General features: G+C 38.0%; 1 long non-coding RNA gene across 1 annotated transcript; it reads left to right on the forward strand.

Annotated features, from left to right (window-relative positions):
- Window positions 1-3624: 3624 nt before the first annotated feature.
- LOC117802235 lies at window positions 3625-14261 on the forward strand. Its single transcript, XR_004625303.1, has 3 exons — window positions 3625-3827; window positions 4690-4764; window positions 14118-14261. It is a non-coding gene; the product is annotated as an uncharacterized LOC117802235 (long non-coding RNA).
- Window positions 14262-17693: the final 3432 nt, after the last annotated feature.

The raw sequence follows: 17693 nt of genomic DNA on the forward strand, positions 1-17693 counted from the left end.
ATTATGGAGGGGAGATGTGTGACCAGCTCCTGTCTACAGGGATCGCTGGACAAGCTTTCATCTTCTCACTCTCAACGTAAGGTAGACAGAGTACCCTACTTTTCAGAAAAGTGCTTCACAATCTGTGAAAAGAAGGGGCAAATCCCTTGACTTTAGGTAAGACTAGCATGCATTTTTTTTTTCATTCCTTGAAGGGCAGGTTGGCCGTGGCATCNTTTCATTCCTGGAAGGGCAGGTTGGCCGTGGCATCTCCCACTCCACTGACAGCTGGTGTTTTTTCTGCAGATTTTTATGTCAGNCATTCCTTGAAGGGCAGGTTGGCCGTGGCATCTCCCACTCCACTGACAGCTGGTGTTTTTTCTGCAGATTTTTATGTCAGGGTAATTCCAACTCTTTAATCACCTTATATAGCAAAAGATTGAGAAGTTGATGTGTGCATCTTAGACATGAAGCAAGATCTGCTTGATCCATGAAGTGTGGAAGAGTTTTGTGTGTCTGATCCCTTTGGCCTCCCCCTGTGCTGTTTTGGAAGCTCTGATTGTTGCAGGGTGTCCCCCAAACCACAGTCACCTTCACCCCTAAATTATGCTTCACAAAAGAGACTGGTGCAAAATAACATCATTGAAAATATCCTCACATGATCAGTGGTTTCAATTTGGAATCTGGTGCTGGTTTATGGAAGAGATGAGAAGGAAATTTTTCCTGTCCTGGGGATTTTGTATGTTTTTCTGTCTCTTAGATTTTTCCCTTAAAATGTGGTTGTGAAAAGCAGATGTTCAGTAAGCTGAAAGTCTTGGAAATATTCATCATTGCACGGTAACCCCATACCTCAGGGTATACACTGTCTGTAGTGGCAAAATGATCTTTTTTTCTATGCCTCCCATGGAATTGTAGCCATTGAACTGATGCAAAATATGCCTTCTAAATTTAGCCTGCATTCAAATTCTTTTATTGTTTAAAGAAATCATGCAATGCCAATTAAAGGCTTTTTAATTTTTCATAAATCAACCGCATATTTATTTTGCTGACTAGAATGAGTCAGATAAGAACGCTAAAAATTAAATTTCTGCCCCAAATATCACAAAATGAATACCAAGTTCTCCTTTAAAACTTACTGAGATCCCAACTTTGCCTGTAACAGCGGTGTCCAATGTCTGGCATTTGGTGACACATAATGAAAAGTCATTGTAACTGTTATTTTGGTGTGGCATCATGGAGAACTAGAAATTTCCAGGACATCATTCATAGCCCATTGTTGGAAGGTAACCTTGATCATTAAATATTCAAAGTCTCTCACCTACTGGCACCATTCAAAATGTGCAGTCTTTATTCAAATGTGTTGAANGACCTTGAACTTCATTAAATATTCAAAGTCTCTCACCTACTGGCACCATTCAAAATGTGCAGTCTTTATTCAAATGTGTTGAAACTACCTTTATTTTCTGACGTTTGTCTGTATAAGGCATGTGATTCATTACATTGGTTTTATATTGAAGAAATAAATTTGAAACAAACATTTTTTTACAGCAGAGGCTGATATTCATAACTGGGTTCTTGAACACCAGGTAACTTATCAGCCATGGATCTATTAACAAGATATTCATGCTGTTCTTGTTTTCACTATGAAGTAAATTTTAAAAAAGCCTTTTGGCTGGGGTGTCATGTGATATTGTAATGATACTGTGCTGATGATAATTTTTGCTGGGGAAACATAGTAGCTCTCTTTACATTCACCAAAGTAATAAACAAGCAAATTCTGAGTTTATACACAGTCTTTCCTCGGTTTGTTACTTTCTGAAAATTGCTTTGAAAGTTAATTAGAACTATATAAAATATACCCAACATGCTAGTCCCTAAGAACAGCACACAATTGGGGAATACTTTATCGAAGAAAGCAGAATGTTTATTTCACTGGCTAAAATCGGCAGTGTACTCCTACGGCTGCTACCCAGTCTTTCTTGAGCAACTCACCCACTTTCTTCTCCCTCTCTCTTTACCCTCCACCCCAACGTAATCTTAAATTGATACATTGACCATTGTCCATTCACCAATGTATATTTCAGAGCTATTTCCGGGCTCTAGTTTTAGCAGTATTATGTTGAGTATTGGCATAATGCATAACAACCAAGATAATGACCCATCCCAGAATGCTTTCAGTCCATATTCAATGATCTGACTTTACTTATCAACCAAAGTTTATTGGTCTGTAGACATGGTCCCTTTGAGTCACCATTATCCTATACAGAATCATCAACATACAGTTTCAGGCTAAACTAGCAATAACTCCTTTGGATGCTTACATATGCCAAAGAACAGTGAGGGCCATGTGTATTCTATTCTGTAGGCTGATGAGTTCTTGAGGTGTGTGGGCAGCAGGCAAGGGGGAGGAGGAGGGAGCTGTAATCAATGAAAGGAGGGACAAAAAGAGTCAGAGAGGCAAAAAGTGAGTGAGTCGTGTGGGTCTGATTTTATAGAATGATCAATCTCAACCTTTTTCTAGATGCCAGTCTTTCAAGAATCCATTAAAAGCTGTGATTAATTCTTTAGATCAAAGCAACATGCACATACACCAATTTTTTTGCATACAATTTCTGGCAGTTATTAGGTCTCTGGAAGTCTCAGGTTAAGCACCCTTGCTGGGACCAATGGGGTACAGGTTTAAGAGCAGAAAAAGATGGGGATCATTATATTGACCTAGTGGGAATCTCTAAGAGAAAAAAAAAGAGAGGATAATAATGAGGGGAAGAAGCGAAAGGGTTTATGTAAACTTAACAGTGGCTTGAAAGCAATAATGGCAAGATTTAATGCTAACTAGAACTGCAGAGAAATTCCCTGGAAGCTTTGTTACCTTATGTGAAATTAAACTGTCGGGAAAATGGTTCAGAAGAACTGGAACGTTTTCAGAGCTCACCCTAAAGGAAATACAATTTTAACAGACCTTGAGGTTTCTTGGCAGACTCTTAAAAGGCTCCCCTGGAGGCTGGATTTGCTGACCACATCAGAATCAGAATCAGCAAGGCCATGGTCACTCTTGATAAGAGTTTGTCGCCTTGGCATTGAGATCTACCGAGAGAGTGAAAAAGAGAGACTGGGGTTTAGATTACAGGGAGGTGTGCTTGGACCACAGTTGCAAATGAGCAGTGTCAAATATCCTTTATCTATTCAGTGTGAAGGGATGCAAGGTGGGTGGAGTATGGGGTCCTCAGTTGAACTGAGGGCCATCATTTGGAAATCTTGTGTCTACACTCTGATGCTAATATGGTGACACAAGAATCGAGAGACTCAAGCCCCATCTCTGACTATACCACAATCTAATTTCATAAATTTGAGGAAGTTGTCTCATATCTCTGGATCTCTTTTTTCTGCTCAGGAAAAAAAAAAGGCACAGAAGGCCTAAATGATCTCTAAGATTCCTTTTAACTCTAGAAGTCCATGGTTACTGCAGAGAACGAAAATCAATGGGAAAAAGAGCCACACTGTATCAACAATGCTTTACTTGTTTTCAAAAAAAAGATCTCTTTTATGCCTACTCTGAAGTTTTAGATATGTCGATTCATAATTTTAAGTAGATTAATGTCATAAATTTCATATAATAGAAAAATGATAATTCTTGAACCAGGGAAATCTTGACAATTGTGTGTTTCTAACAGAAGTTGGAAGTCAGTTAGCTTTTTAAACAGCAAATACTGCATTTATTTACTCTTTTTGCTGTGTGGAAACTTACCACTGCCAGCTTCAGCCACAGAACATTCTATAAGAAGCAGTTGTGGTTTCCAGTTGCGGGCAAGTGGATCGTGTTTTCCAAGGACACTTCAGAAGCATCTGAGGTATGTAAGCACATTTTGCATCTTGGCACAGTGAACTTGTTATAAATTCCCTGTGCCTGGCTCTCTGTCTCCTACCCCAATTATTACCTTCTTATTTCGGCAGACTAGAAAAACTGAGAACTTCTGTGGGATGAAAGAGCTGGTTCCAGTGGTCTCGGCGGTGCCTCAAGTCTTCCTCTGGGTAGATTCTTTTAGAATGAGGCTGGAAATGCCACTTGAAGGATCTGATTCTACCCTCCCCATTAAGCAAAAACCCACTCCATGTATCCTCAACTGGAGCCTGGGTTCTCATATGATGCTTATTTTTTCTTAAGTGGAGCAAAGATTGTGCCAATAAAAAGTAAAGAATACTGATTTGATATATATTTAAAACTGACATGTACTTTGTATGTGGTATTTAGTAGGACACCGCTCAAGCTGTGCTTTGGAATGTGTATACCTGTCAGTGCAGGCTTCTTGTTGCAAATTTCCTAGATAATTGACCTATAACATTTTAAACAGAAAGAGATCATTTGTCATGAGTGCTGAAAAGCTATTTTTGAGGGGGCATAGCATCTGAGGTTCTTTAATTCACTTGGTGGTTAAAGTGTGGGACAAACACTAGGAGTAATATGAATTCAGACCCAAACAAGAGATGTGAGCCCATTCTACTCTCTACTGGACACATGCTGTTTATAGCAGTGGGTTTCCTGTGTCGCAGAGGAGTTGAAGATACGGAATTGTTTAGCAGTATCTATTACTCAATGTGCATAATGGTTACTGACGATAGTCTGATTAATTGAAAGTATCAGTTTTCTAATGTGGAGGCCTATGCAATCATTTTAAAAAGAAATCCTCATATTCCTAAAATTGTTCATTGCAGTTGCCCTGTTTAAGATGTGTCACTATACGGACAAATGGAAGGACATTTGGAAGACAATGAACACTGTGAGCCTCGGTTAGTAGATCACTGGGGTTTTTTGTGTTAGAAAACTTATATTCAGGTCTCAGCTTTATCACCCATTATATGTATGTTCTCGAAGAACTTTCTTTATTTCTATAAAATATCATCTGCAAATGGATAGCTTACTGTTGTTGGCAAAATTGTAAGATACTCCCCGTGATTCCCACTCCCAGGGGTATATGCCCTGTATAATCCCCTCCTCTTGGGTCTGGTGGCACCTGCGAATACGAGGCAATATTATTCCCACGATTATTGATATTATATGTTATGCAGAAAAGATGAAGAGATTGTAATGATGTAATAGTAATTAATCTTGGGGAGAAGGGTAGTGACGGGAAGAAAGAGTTATGCGACTCCTAGGTGCAGACAATTTTCTCTCTCTTGATCTGGATACTGGTTACTGGGTGTGCACAGGTTATGTAAACTCATGGAGCTATAATATGTGTACTTTCTGGATGTTTATTGAGTTTCAGAATAGCATTATAGCATTTATATGTACTTTTAAAGAGCTATTTTTCTTTCAAACTATTAAAAAGTAAAATGATCTAAATGATAAAAAATAAAATTATTTAAATAGAGATGTTAATTGGTTTTGAAAAAATATTTAAATTTTATTAAATATTTTGGTTAAAGTAACACCATTTACAATTCTAGCATTTAATGGTCATCTAATTTCCAGTGAAAGAATTTATTTCATGCTTCGAGTATTTTGAATCTAGTTCCACATATATTTATATTTAAGAGTAATATGATTTGTGGAATATTGCAAACTGTTCTTCAGCCACCATCTGCAACCGGTGTGAGTACTATACTAATTTATGGTGGTCACAGATCCAAAAATTGAAACACAAAGAGAAGGAAGAACATAGATGCTTGACCCTACTATGAAATGGTACTTCACTATTCAAGAATCTTACTATCTAGGAAGAAGAATTTTTAAATTAATCATCTTTTTTCTTACACCCAAATCTTTTCCAACCTAACAAAAGCATTGCCCATTTCTGATACTGGCAAACAGCCCACAAATCTTCATGGCGTTCAGATGCAGTCACCAGTTGTTACAAGGACATATGGGCTGAGATGTGAGAAATATTTCTCTGGGGCCTGAATAGTTTCAGAAATGAGGGAGGATGTTTGGAGTTCCAGGTCATATCCTGCCAGCACTGGGAGTAGGGTCCCACGTGCAGAGTCGCCCATATGTTCTTTAGTAAATGTATTTGTTCCATTCATTTGTTTCTGATATGTGTGTTTTCTAAAGTGTGGAGCCCAAAGCAGAAGCCTTTTTTGCCTGCGTCTGAGATTGAGTTTAACTGACAATGCTAAAGGTTTTTGAAAATTTTAGAATTTTGAAGAGGAGAGATTCATAATGTCATTTAATGCCTTAATAGAGGAACGAAATGTGATTTTACTGCGTGAAATAATGTATATTTACTATCTATGTCTTGGAAAATTATCCATCAGCACCATCATATTTATGCTTTGTATTTAACAGCAAAGTGGTATTTGTTTTCTTTCCTTGTCTAAAGTACCCATTGTATTTTAGTTAATATTTTCTTAGTGAAAGTTCCTTCTTATTAATATTCATAAGACAGAATATTTTTGTCTTTCTATGTTTTCCTTCCTTTCATCATTCACATTGCTGTTTTATTTTTCTTACTGTGAATTTCTAAGAAAAATCCTTCCTAATACCAAATATTGCTCCTGTTTCCTAGTACTGAATATTGCTTAGTCAGAGAGAAAGGTGGCTCCTTTTTAAGGTAGTTTTTTTCATGCTTTAGTATGGATACTAAATATGACACTTGGATTAAGATTGCTCTTATTTTTAAATGAAAAAGCTTCCATGATGTTATCAATTACTGAACTCTTTGGTTATAATATCAAATTCAGCTGGGAAGTTATATAATTGGAAACTGCAATTCATGAGGTGCTTTGCGCAGTTGTTCCTGCCATTACTACTAAATGTAATTATAATAGAACAGTTCTGGATAGATTGTGGATGTGTCTTGAGTGTTGTATAATGAGAACACGATTGTTAATGTAATAAATTTGACAACAAACGATTTGTGAGATGATGGTAGTGATTTCAATATAAATGAACTTAGCACTTGATTGTAAATGTTTCTATAAAGAGGGAAGGATTCAGAAACAAAAGTTACTTTTTATCGCTGGATTTCATTGTAAACTGAATTCTCATATGTCTATCTCTCTACAATTGGATGTCGCTTCTTTTAGAGGGAATAGAGAAATCATATCAGTATCTAGAGATTATATTTATAAAAGAATGAAATGAACCTACTAATTAATTTCTCTGTTTAGTCTCCTATAACATGGAATTTCTTAATATAAGCAATAAAATTAAAATTTTATTTTTGTTTTAGAATGTCTTTGAAAATGTAATTGTAGTTTTGCCTCGCACAAATTAGAACAAAATATAAAACGATTCAATGAATTGCTTCTATTTTAAATAATTTTGAAGTTTTGCTTTTTACATGCAACCTCAAAAATTTTTTAACTTAAAGTTACTCTTCCTTAAAGTAACTTAAAGTTACTAAAGAGTAAGAAAGAAGAGCTTTGGAGTGTCAACCTTGAACTAAGAGTCAAAGGTGGGCCATTTTGTATTTCTTTAAACATTTGTTCAATAGATATTTTTAAAAATGTTTATTGCAAAATTAAAAAGAAATATTGGCTGCAATTTGGAGGATGATTCATAAATATAAAACAGTGTTAAATAACTTCTGTTCTTGGTTATGAGAATGTAAATGAAACCAGCTTACTTTCCTACCTGGGATCAACTAGAAAAGTAGACTGTGTGAACAAATATTTTTTAGACTTTGGATAATAGGAAGCTCATATAAGTCATCCCCAACAGAAGAAAAAAAAGTGATACAAGGCCTATAATTGTCCTCTGTTTACTGCCTGGAGAGTTTTTTTGGTCATAGTGAAGAAGTAGGAATGGGGAAACCAAAACAGAGCCCAGAGGTCCCAATGCTTTGAGGAAACAAGGAGGGATTTAGGGAGGCTAAGTCAGACTAACAGGGCTGAGTACCAGGAAGAAGGAAGTTGTACAGAGAGAGAGAACTCTAAAAAATCTGCAGATGGGTCTCTCTAGTCCTTGACCCAGTCATGACATGTACGTGTCTAGGCAGAAACTAGCTGAGATAGAAGAATCACATGAAAGAAGAGCTGGAATAATCTCCAGAGTTCAGATGGCTCCAAACCCAGGAGACGTCATCAGTGAATTCTATCAAATATTAAAGGAAAAGGTAATACCAATCCCATACAAGCTTCCAAAAAACAGAGGAGGGCGAGACACGTCTCAAACATTCTGCATCCCACATTCGGCTGACACCAAGAACAGAAATAAAAATTAAAAGAAAATTAAAGACTAATATTCCTCATTAAATGAACACAGCTATCTTTAATAAAACATTAGCAAATATATTATAGCAATATTGAAAAAAAAATGGATGACACATCATGACCTAGTAGGTTTCTTCTAGGTCGTAGTAGCAAAGTTGTTTCATTTTGAAATCAGTCAATGTAATTCACCATATTAACAGCTCAAAGTGAAAAAAAAAATCTCTATAGATGAAGAAAAACCCTCTGGCATAATTCAACATCCATTAATTCATGCATCCTGATAGGTTACAGACAATTTCATTTGTTTCATTACTAATCTGTCCACTTTGGTTCAGTTTTTGTCAACCAAAGGTTCTATGAGAGAATTAAGCCCAAATATTCTGAGGCAAGGCTTGGCAAACTTTTCTGTAAGTGGCCAGGTTGTAAATCATTTATGCCACTGTACCTTGAAAGAAGCCAGAGAAAATATGTGAACAAATGGCTCTGGCTGCATTTCAATAAAACTTTGTTTTGGGACAATAAGATTTGAATTTCATATATCACAAAATACTCCCTTTCTTTTTACTGTTTTCAACCATTTAAAAATGTAAGAAGTCATTCATAGCTCATGATGTATATATTAAAAAAAAAAAGTTGGCTGGATTTGGCTTGCAGGCTATATTTTACTGACCTCTGGTCTAAGATATTCATTGTATGTAATGAATTCATTTTTAATATGCATTTAGCATGTACCATTCTTGGAAGAATTGAGAAAATTATCCCCAAATGTGTGTTCTTTGACTCAGATGTGGTATCCTGATTGAGAAAAGCTGTATTGTATCACTAGGTTTCCCTACTGTAAAGTTACTTCACCCCCTTGCAAAAGCAATTTATGGGAAGAGATACCATGAGCTATGTAAATATCCCTTCACATAAATAGGCTTTCAATTTATTCATGTATTTATTTATATCTATAAGGACTTGAGATTTCCTATTTCCTCAATGAATTATAATCTGTTATGATGTATTTTCATGTTTAAATTTTTCCTGCTTGGGCCTTTGAGAACCCATTCATGCTGACTCCTGTTTCTTTCTGACATGTCCACATTATTCTTCGAGATTTCCTTTCTGGAAGAACAAGATTCTCTAGATTCATGTTGCTCATGCTTGCTTCTGCAGCCCTGAAATTAGCCATTTCCCCCACAAAAGTTCTGGTTCCTTTTACTGGAGAGTGGGATTTAGAAGTCAGTGTCTGAGAACTAGATGTGCTTATTTTTTTGGGGTGTTGCTGTACCCAGGCCCAATCAGTGGACAGGCATCTATGTATGTTCAAACATACATATATTCATATCTGTATTTATTTCTCTATCATCTATCTATCAATCATCTATCATCATCATCATCTCTATTTATTGAAAGATAATACCAATTCTATACCAATTCTGTGTATATGTGATCACACAATACCTAATACTACATGGTTCATGTTAGTTTTCTGCCTTTTTGTACTTAATTCACTCCTCTAACAGTGAGAAACTTGGCTCTCAATCCCCTTATATGTCACCAGTCTCTCACAAATGTTGCCACCACCCTATACCCGTGGAATGCTCTTTCCACACTGTTTTCTCCCTGTGCCAGGATGCCCCCGGCACAAATGCCCTTTCACCTCTTTTGGGCTCTATCACTCCTCATCAATTTACATGACACCTCCCTCACCTTTGTCGGAGTTTGATACTCTGCGTTGGGTTGCCCCAGGCATGTATTCCCTTCTCAAACAGCTCAGGCTTCCTGTCCCATGTAAGGCCCCCACCCTGTGGGAATCATCTCATACAGCCCAAGCTGCCCGTCTTTGTGGACTTCCTCCTCATTCTGCTTGGGCTCTAACATACAATCTGCTCTGCCCACACATGTGGGCACCTTGCACACTCTAGTCTCTATGTCAAACTTCCCTACCGTGTGCCCTCCTCAACCTGCATGATTCTGACATCCCAGTCCAGGCCTCCTCACATGGAGAAGAGTTCCTTCTATGGCTCTGACATCCAGCACTGGGCCACCCCTTGTGGAGATGCCCTACTCAACCAGCATAGGCTCTGAAATGTCCTGTAAGTGTGGACACCTTGCTTGGGTTATGTTACTTGATTCTGGAATACCCCCATGTGTGGAAAGCCTCCTTACCCCACATGGGCTCCAACATCACATGGCAGTTTGTCTACAAGTGTGGGTGGCCACCTTACCCTGTTTGGATTTCTAACACTGTGACAGTCTGCTCCCGCATATAAATGCTTCTTTGCCCTACTTGGGACCTGACACTCTGTGTGGGTAGCCCTACAATAGGGGTGGCCTCCTCATCCCGCTTAGGTTCTTTTTTTTTTTTTTTAAAGATTTTATTTATTTATACGACAGATAGAGACAGCCAGTGAGAGAGGGAACACAAGCAGGGGGAGTGGGAGAGGAAGAAGCAGGCTCATATCAGAAGAGCCTGATGTGGGGCTCGATCCCGTAACGCCAGGATCACGCCCTGAGCCGAAGGCAGACGCTTAACTGCTGTGCCACCCAGGCGCCCCCCGCTTAGGTTCTAATCCTCCATATGCCTCTTGTCTGTGGGGCCACCATGTGAGCTCTACTGAGACTGTCACACCCTACTGCCATTGGAGCTCCTACCCACTGCTTGCACAGTGACATACAGTGACTGGGGGATTAATGGTTGCCCAAAGATGTTCACATCCTAATCTCTGTAACTTTTTAACATGTTAGGGAACATGAAGAGGGAAATTAAGATTGCTAACCAGGTGATGTTGAGAGGGAGAGATAATTCTACATTATCCAGGTGGGCCCAACCTGAACACAAAAATCTACATAAGTAAGGGAGGCAGAAAGGGGAGAACTAAAGAGATGGTAGCATAAGACGTACTCAGCCCAATGTGGTTGGGTTTGAAGATGGGAGGGGACCAAGAGACAAAGAGTGGAGGCAGCCTCTGGAAGCTAGAAATGGCAAAGAAATGGATTTTCCTTTAGACCCTCCAGAAAGGAATGCGGTCCTATTGATATCTTGATTTTAGCCCAGTGAGACCCATTTGGGCTCCTGAATTCTGGAATTATAAGATAATAAATTTGCATTGTTTCAAGCTACCATGCTTGTGGTAATTTGGTATGGCAGTGATAGGAAATAAACACTTACTTGTTCTGCCTGATCTAATTGCTTTAGGACTGAATTGTTCAGGAAGGGAAGGAAAGAGGGAGAGGAAAATAAATGCATGTCTTTTAGAAACAAAATCATAACCCAAATAAATAATGCAATAATACAAATACAAAATAGTAGTATTAATCGTAAGCATTCCAGGTAATGGAAGGCTGATTTCAGAGATATTTCTGGGGCAGGGGGGGCCTTGCAGCATTGCTCAAGTCACATTTCTTAAGTAATCAAAGCTGGGACACTATCAGGATCAGAATCTCTCTTATACATGTAGGATAAATATCCTTAAGTATGATGAGGAAGTAGTATTAATCGTAAGCATTCCAGGTAATGGAAGGCTGATTTCAGAGATATTTCTGGGGCAGGGGGGGCCTTGCAGCATTGCTCAAGTCACATTTCTTAAGTAATCAAAGCTGGGACACTATCAGGATCAGAATCTCTCTTATACATGTAGGATAAATATCCTTAAGAATGATGAGGAATAGAAAAGTCTTTAAACATAAAAAAGAATTGTCATTTGAACAATATCATTCAATGTATACAGCCTTTCTGTTTCTATTACCTCATAATCCTCATAAATGAACTCTCCCTGTACTATTTTATGATTACTTTATGAGGCTCAGAGACACTAAGAAGTTTGTCCAAGGGCTGGTGCATTATCGAAACTGAAGCACGATAGTATCCTGACTCTAAGATCAGAGCTCTTTTTCTCTACTGTGACATCCCAATCTCCTACTTAGTTGTGAAATTTCACCTGTTTATCTCTTACCAATTCATTTCCCACGGTGTTTCTGTAACTCTTATTTGCTGTATTTGTATATTGAACCAGCTCTTTTACCTGAGATTTGCACTCATTCACTTAACAAGCCATGAATACACAGCTGAAAGACCTTAGAAAGTGCAAAAATGGTTCTTATTGATAGGAGTTTTGTTTTTTCTTAAACCAAATGTACTCGGCCTGTTACTTAGGTGCGTTTCCATTTCCAGTGCTCGGGAGAGAATGTGGTATACATGATATTCTTAAATTCTGCTAAAGGGGAAAAAAACCCATAATTTTGCAATGGAAGCGAATGGCCACCCTGTGGCTTTTCCATTAAAAGACTATTGAAAGCCAATTTAATTCAGTTTAACTGCAGTCTAGCATCTCAACAGTTGTAGTAAAGAAAGTCATAAGGATGCTCAACGTCTCTGCATAATCTCAATAGCTCCCTCCAGAATTTTAGGGTAAATGCTTAAAATTAGCAATTTACTTTCAAGTTTTGTTTTGGGGATGCAAAGTGTACCCTAAAATATGCATCCTTAGCTTTTGCAAAATATATTTTAATTGATAAGGAATTACTAAGTGCAAAAAAACACGTACCCAATATCTCTGAATGCATAAATTTCTTTTTTCCTAACTCAGGTACAGTGTTAAATTGGGGATTTTTTTTATAATGGTAACATTGTTTGTAAGAAAAATAATCTATTACCATACCAAAGGGGATGCGAAATAATCGAGTTTCACGTTAATGAATAGCACCATAATAGCCACTTTATCACAAGGCTATTTCTGTATCCAAAATGCTTGTCTTGTAATGGCACCATATGCTGGCATGGGAATTATACTTTGTGGTTGAAAGAGAAATTAAATATAAACAAATTTATTTTTACCCTAGTTAGTTTTGAGGCAATTTCATGGACATGGAGTATCCTTTATTTGTACACAATATTAATAAAGATAAGGAATTGGGAATTTGTGGTTTGCTCTTTTGCATTAAAGAGACTGTCTTAGGTCCAGAGACTCTCCTGCAGGCCATGAAGCCTGTATCTTGATGGTCAATTTGTCTTGAGCTGCTCAGGAAACCAAATTTCTAATGGAAAAATAATTAATCGGGGCACCTGGGTGGCACAGCGGTTGGGCGTCTGCCTTCGGCTCAGGGCGTGATCCCGGCGTTATGGGATCGAGCCCCACATCAGCTCCTCTGCTATGAGCCTGCTTCTTCCTCTCCCACTCTCCCTCCTTGTGTTCCCTCTCTCGCTGGCTATCTCTATCTCTATCAAATAAATAAAATCTTAAAAAAAATAAAAGAAAAAGAATCAATTCAAATGAGAAAGAGAATTACCAAACATGAGATCTAAAATTACTATATTTTCTTCTTTTCCTTTGAGAAATTAAAAAAAAAAATCAGAAGATGATTCAATTAATACAAAATCAGAACAAAGAGTGTAGGATGATTGTACAAAATAAGTGAGCAAGATGTGAGTATCTTAGGGAGCCATTCTTCTCAGTCACAGAGAAATATTCATCAAGACATCAAACTGCTGGTCTCCTGAGAAAACTTGAGCTAGGAAGTCCCCATACAAATTGATAAATTTTGAACACTTTTAACCTTTTTCTTGAAAGTCAGGACAATATAACAAAGTATTTTTCTAACATTTTATTATGGTGATTTTCAACAATAGAGCCAAAATTGAAAGCATTTTACAGTAAACACCAGAATACTCACCACTGAGATTATACTGCTAATATTTTGCTGTGCTTTGCTTTATTACATCTCTGTTCACGTATCCATCCCCCTCAGACAAAAAAAGGATATATACAGTATGACGCTATTTGCATAAATTTCAAAAGTGCAGGCTAAGCTAATCTACGATGTTAGATGTCAGGATGCTAGCTGTGCTAGGTGGAAGGGGTCATAAGGGAACTTTGGGCACCATAGTGAAAGAGGAGTTCAACCACCTCCATTTTGACCTCCAGCTTTCTAATTAATTAAGTTCTTCATGCCAGTTTATCTCTTAACTCAGGCAGAAGACCCTGCAGGCACNCTTAACTCAGGCAGAAGACCCTGCAGGCACGGCATCCCCGATGGGAACTGACAGTACCTCCCAGCCTCAAGCAATAAAGACTGCCCTGAGCCAGCAAGATGCGGAGTGACTGACCCCAAGACTATGATTGCCTACCTGCAGGTGCCCGCCCATTTTTCCTCCACATTTTCCTTATATAANTTTTTCTCCACATTTTCCTTATATAAACCTGAAAATATTTTCAGCCCTTTGGAAAGAGTCTTTGGGATGTTAATCTGTTGTCTTCCAGATGTTGGCTTCACTGAAATAAATTCCTTTCTTGTTTTACCACCACTTGTTTCTCTGCCTTTGAATTTTGTCAGTGGCAAAGGTCAGTGGCGAATGGCCAAAACACTTTTGTCTATTTGGGAGCCATGTGCTCTTGGACCCCCACACCCTGGCTGCAATAGTGGTTTATTTCTGCATGTTGGTGATAGTTTCATAGGGGTATTCAATTTGTGATTTGCACAGTTTTCTGAATGTTTGTTAGAATGCAACAAAAGTAATACCAACAAAACTGTTATAAAGAGGTTAAAATACAGAGGTCATCAGAGTGAATAGAAATCAAACAGAAAAAATCTAATATATTCTTCTTATTAGAGAGATGTTCAAAGCAACCTAAAACTAAAAACTGGAAATATGGGAGTGCAAAGAGATAAACCAAATATGGATCAAAAAGATAAAAAACCGCAAAACACTAGTATATTTATTTTTTCTAACAATTAGTCTGGCCCACCCAGGATTAAATATTCTAATTTACATTAGCTTCCCCCTCCACACACATTTATTTTACTCATAATTCAAATAGATTAAAAATTGGTAAAGACATCAAGGTGAAATCCAAGAGAGGATATGCATTCTTCTCTAGCATGAATGGAATATTTACAAAATGATCACGTACTAGACTATAAAACATGTCAATAATCCTCAAATATCAATAAAACAAAGATCACATTCTCTGACCATAATACAAATGAATTTCACAGATTTTTTTTTAAAGATTTTTATTTATTTATTCGACAGAGATAGAGACAGCCAGCGAGAGAGGGAACACAAGCAGAGGGAGTGGGAGAGGAAGAAGGAGGCTCACAACGGAGGAGCCTGATGTGGGGCTCGATCCCATAACGCCAGGATCACGCCCTGAGCCGAAGGCAGACGCTTAACCGCTGCGCCACCCAGGTGCCCCTAGATTTTGATTTTAAATCTCTAGATATTTATTCTGCATGCCATATACTTGTTTGTTCAACTGCCCACTCAGCATAATCACGTGAATGATGAATAAACATCTCATACACAGCATGGCTCAAAGTGAACATCTAATTTCCCCCTGCAGACTTGCTCCAGCCATAGGTTTGTCTTTAGGTTCTCAGGCCAAAAGACTGAGAGTCATTCTTGTCTCCTCTTTCTCTTAAACCCACACCCAGTTTATGAGAAAATCCTGAGGATTTTAAAAATGACCTCTCAGTTAAAACTAGTTCTAGCCACCTGCACTGTAGTCACGCTGGTGTAAGCCATCTTCTGTCACATTACCTTCTAACAGGTCTACCCATGTCCCACTGTGTCTATTTTCGGCTACTGCAGCTGACATGACCCCTTCTGTGGCAAGCTGGAACATGTCACTGCTTGTCGAAACGCTGTGGTGCCTTCCCACTTCACTCAGAAGAAAAGCCTTATAATGGTCTGAAGACTCTCCTTGTCTTCCTCTCTACTGCATTTCTAGTCTCCTATCCAGCTACTCTCCACTGCCTGCTCCACTCTAGCCACTTTGCTGGTCCTAGAATGAATCAGGCATCCACTTCTCTTAGCACTTTGGCTCTTCTCTTCCCTTTGTCTAGAAATCTTCCAGGAACACATTTGGTGAATTGCCTCACCATCTTCAAGTCTTCCTTAAAATTTCTCCTTCTTTCTGAGATCCCATGACAAACCTATTTAATATTGCAAACTTCCCCTCATTTCTAGGCCGTCTAGCAGGTGCTCTGTATGGATTTGTTGAATATCACAATTTGGGATATGCAGCTAAAACAGCACTCATCAAATCAATTATAGCCTTCATGCTTCTTTTGGGGGAGAACATGCTTATTACAGGGGAAAAAATATAGGAAATAAACAAGCTAAGTATGTGACTCTGTGGTTTCCAGCTCAGATTTTGACCTGATTTTCCTGGTCACATTCACTTAGATGTTCTCCAGATACTTAAAATCATCACATTCAAAAGAGAAATCATCTTCAAACTGTTCTTAAATTCTTCGTATTGTAAATAGTATCAATATTCACAGTGATCTATTCTGGGAGCATATGTAAACATTCTTGAGTCCTCCTTCTCCCTGACATATCTATTCAAACAATCACCAATTTTTGCAAATTTGCATTCCTCAACATCTCTCAAATCTCCTTGTATTTCTATGTTATTTTGTCCAAATACCGAGATCCAAGATCCATTCACAGCAGTTCTCACTTGTTTTGCTCATTGCCTTTGTAACTATTCTTCCTGACTACACTGCAAATCTGCTCCATATTCCATTCACTTCATGATAGCTGCTATGGGCTGAATTGTGTCCCCTCAAATCTGTAACCTTCAATACCTCAGAATGGGACCTTACTTGGAGATAGGGTCTTTACAAAGGTAATAAAGTTAAAAATGAGGTCATTAAGATGGGTCTTAATCCAGTATGACCAGTATCTTTATAAAAAGGGAACTGAACACAAAGATAGTACAGAAGGAAAATAATATTAAGAGACACAGGGAGAATACGGCCATCTAAAAGCCACAAGGAGAGACCTGGAACAGAGCCTTCCCTTACACCCCTTACAAGGAACTAACTTATCCAACACCTTGGTTTTCATTTCCAGCCCCCAGCACCATGAGAAAATAAATTTCTATTATTTAATCACCCAGTCCGCAGTACTTTGTTATATATATAGCCCCAGCACATCAATACTGTAGCCAATAGTTATTTTTAAAATGTATTTTGAATACCTTTAAATTATTCAATAGCTACTAACTCTTGATACAAAAATACAAACACTTTGTCCTTAATGTGGCTTTCAGAACCCTGTATCTCATTTCTACTCTGTCACCTTTCTTTTTATGTTTCTCCCTGTCCCCCTGCACCCAGGGACTCTGACAGCAGGACCAGCAAGCACTACAGGGGTAGAGGGTGAAACATATTTCTATAGATGGGCTGTGTTTTTCCACAGAGCATCTTCCCTCTGTGTTAAACAAAACCTTAAATGATTCTTGAACATCTTGTGTCAAACAGTAATCTGAAGGATAAAATTTTTCACATTCATAAATATTTTCTCTAACAATGTGACCGACCACAGATTCCTTAAAAGAGCAGATTCTCAAGGGGTTGTTCACAGATCATGGAGTACTTTACAGAAGAAAGGAAAAACTGAAGTATGCTAAAACACTGCTGATTCAGTTTCAATTGGAAATTAAGGTTAAGCAAACTTATAATTATGAAAAGTAATAAACAATCAGATACATGTCCTTTAAAAGCTACATAAAGCTAAAGCCCTGAAATACTGTAATTCTGGTTCAAAATGAGATACCTGCCAACCACCA

This window comes from Ailuropoda melanoleuca, chromosome 5 (assembly GCF_002007445.2).
Source record: "Ailuropoda melanoleuca isolate Jingjing chromosome 5, ASM200744v2, whole genome shotgun sequence".
Taxonomy (NCBI): domain Eukaryota; kingdom Metazoa; phylum Chordata; class Mammalia; order Carnivora; family Ursidae; genus Ailuropoda; species Ailuropoda melanoleuca.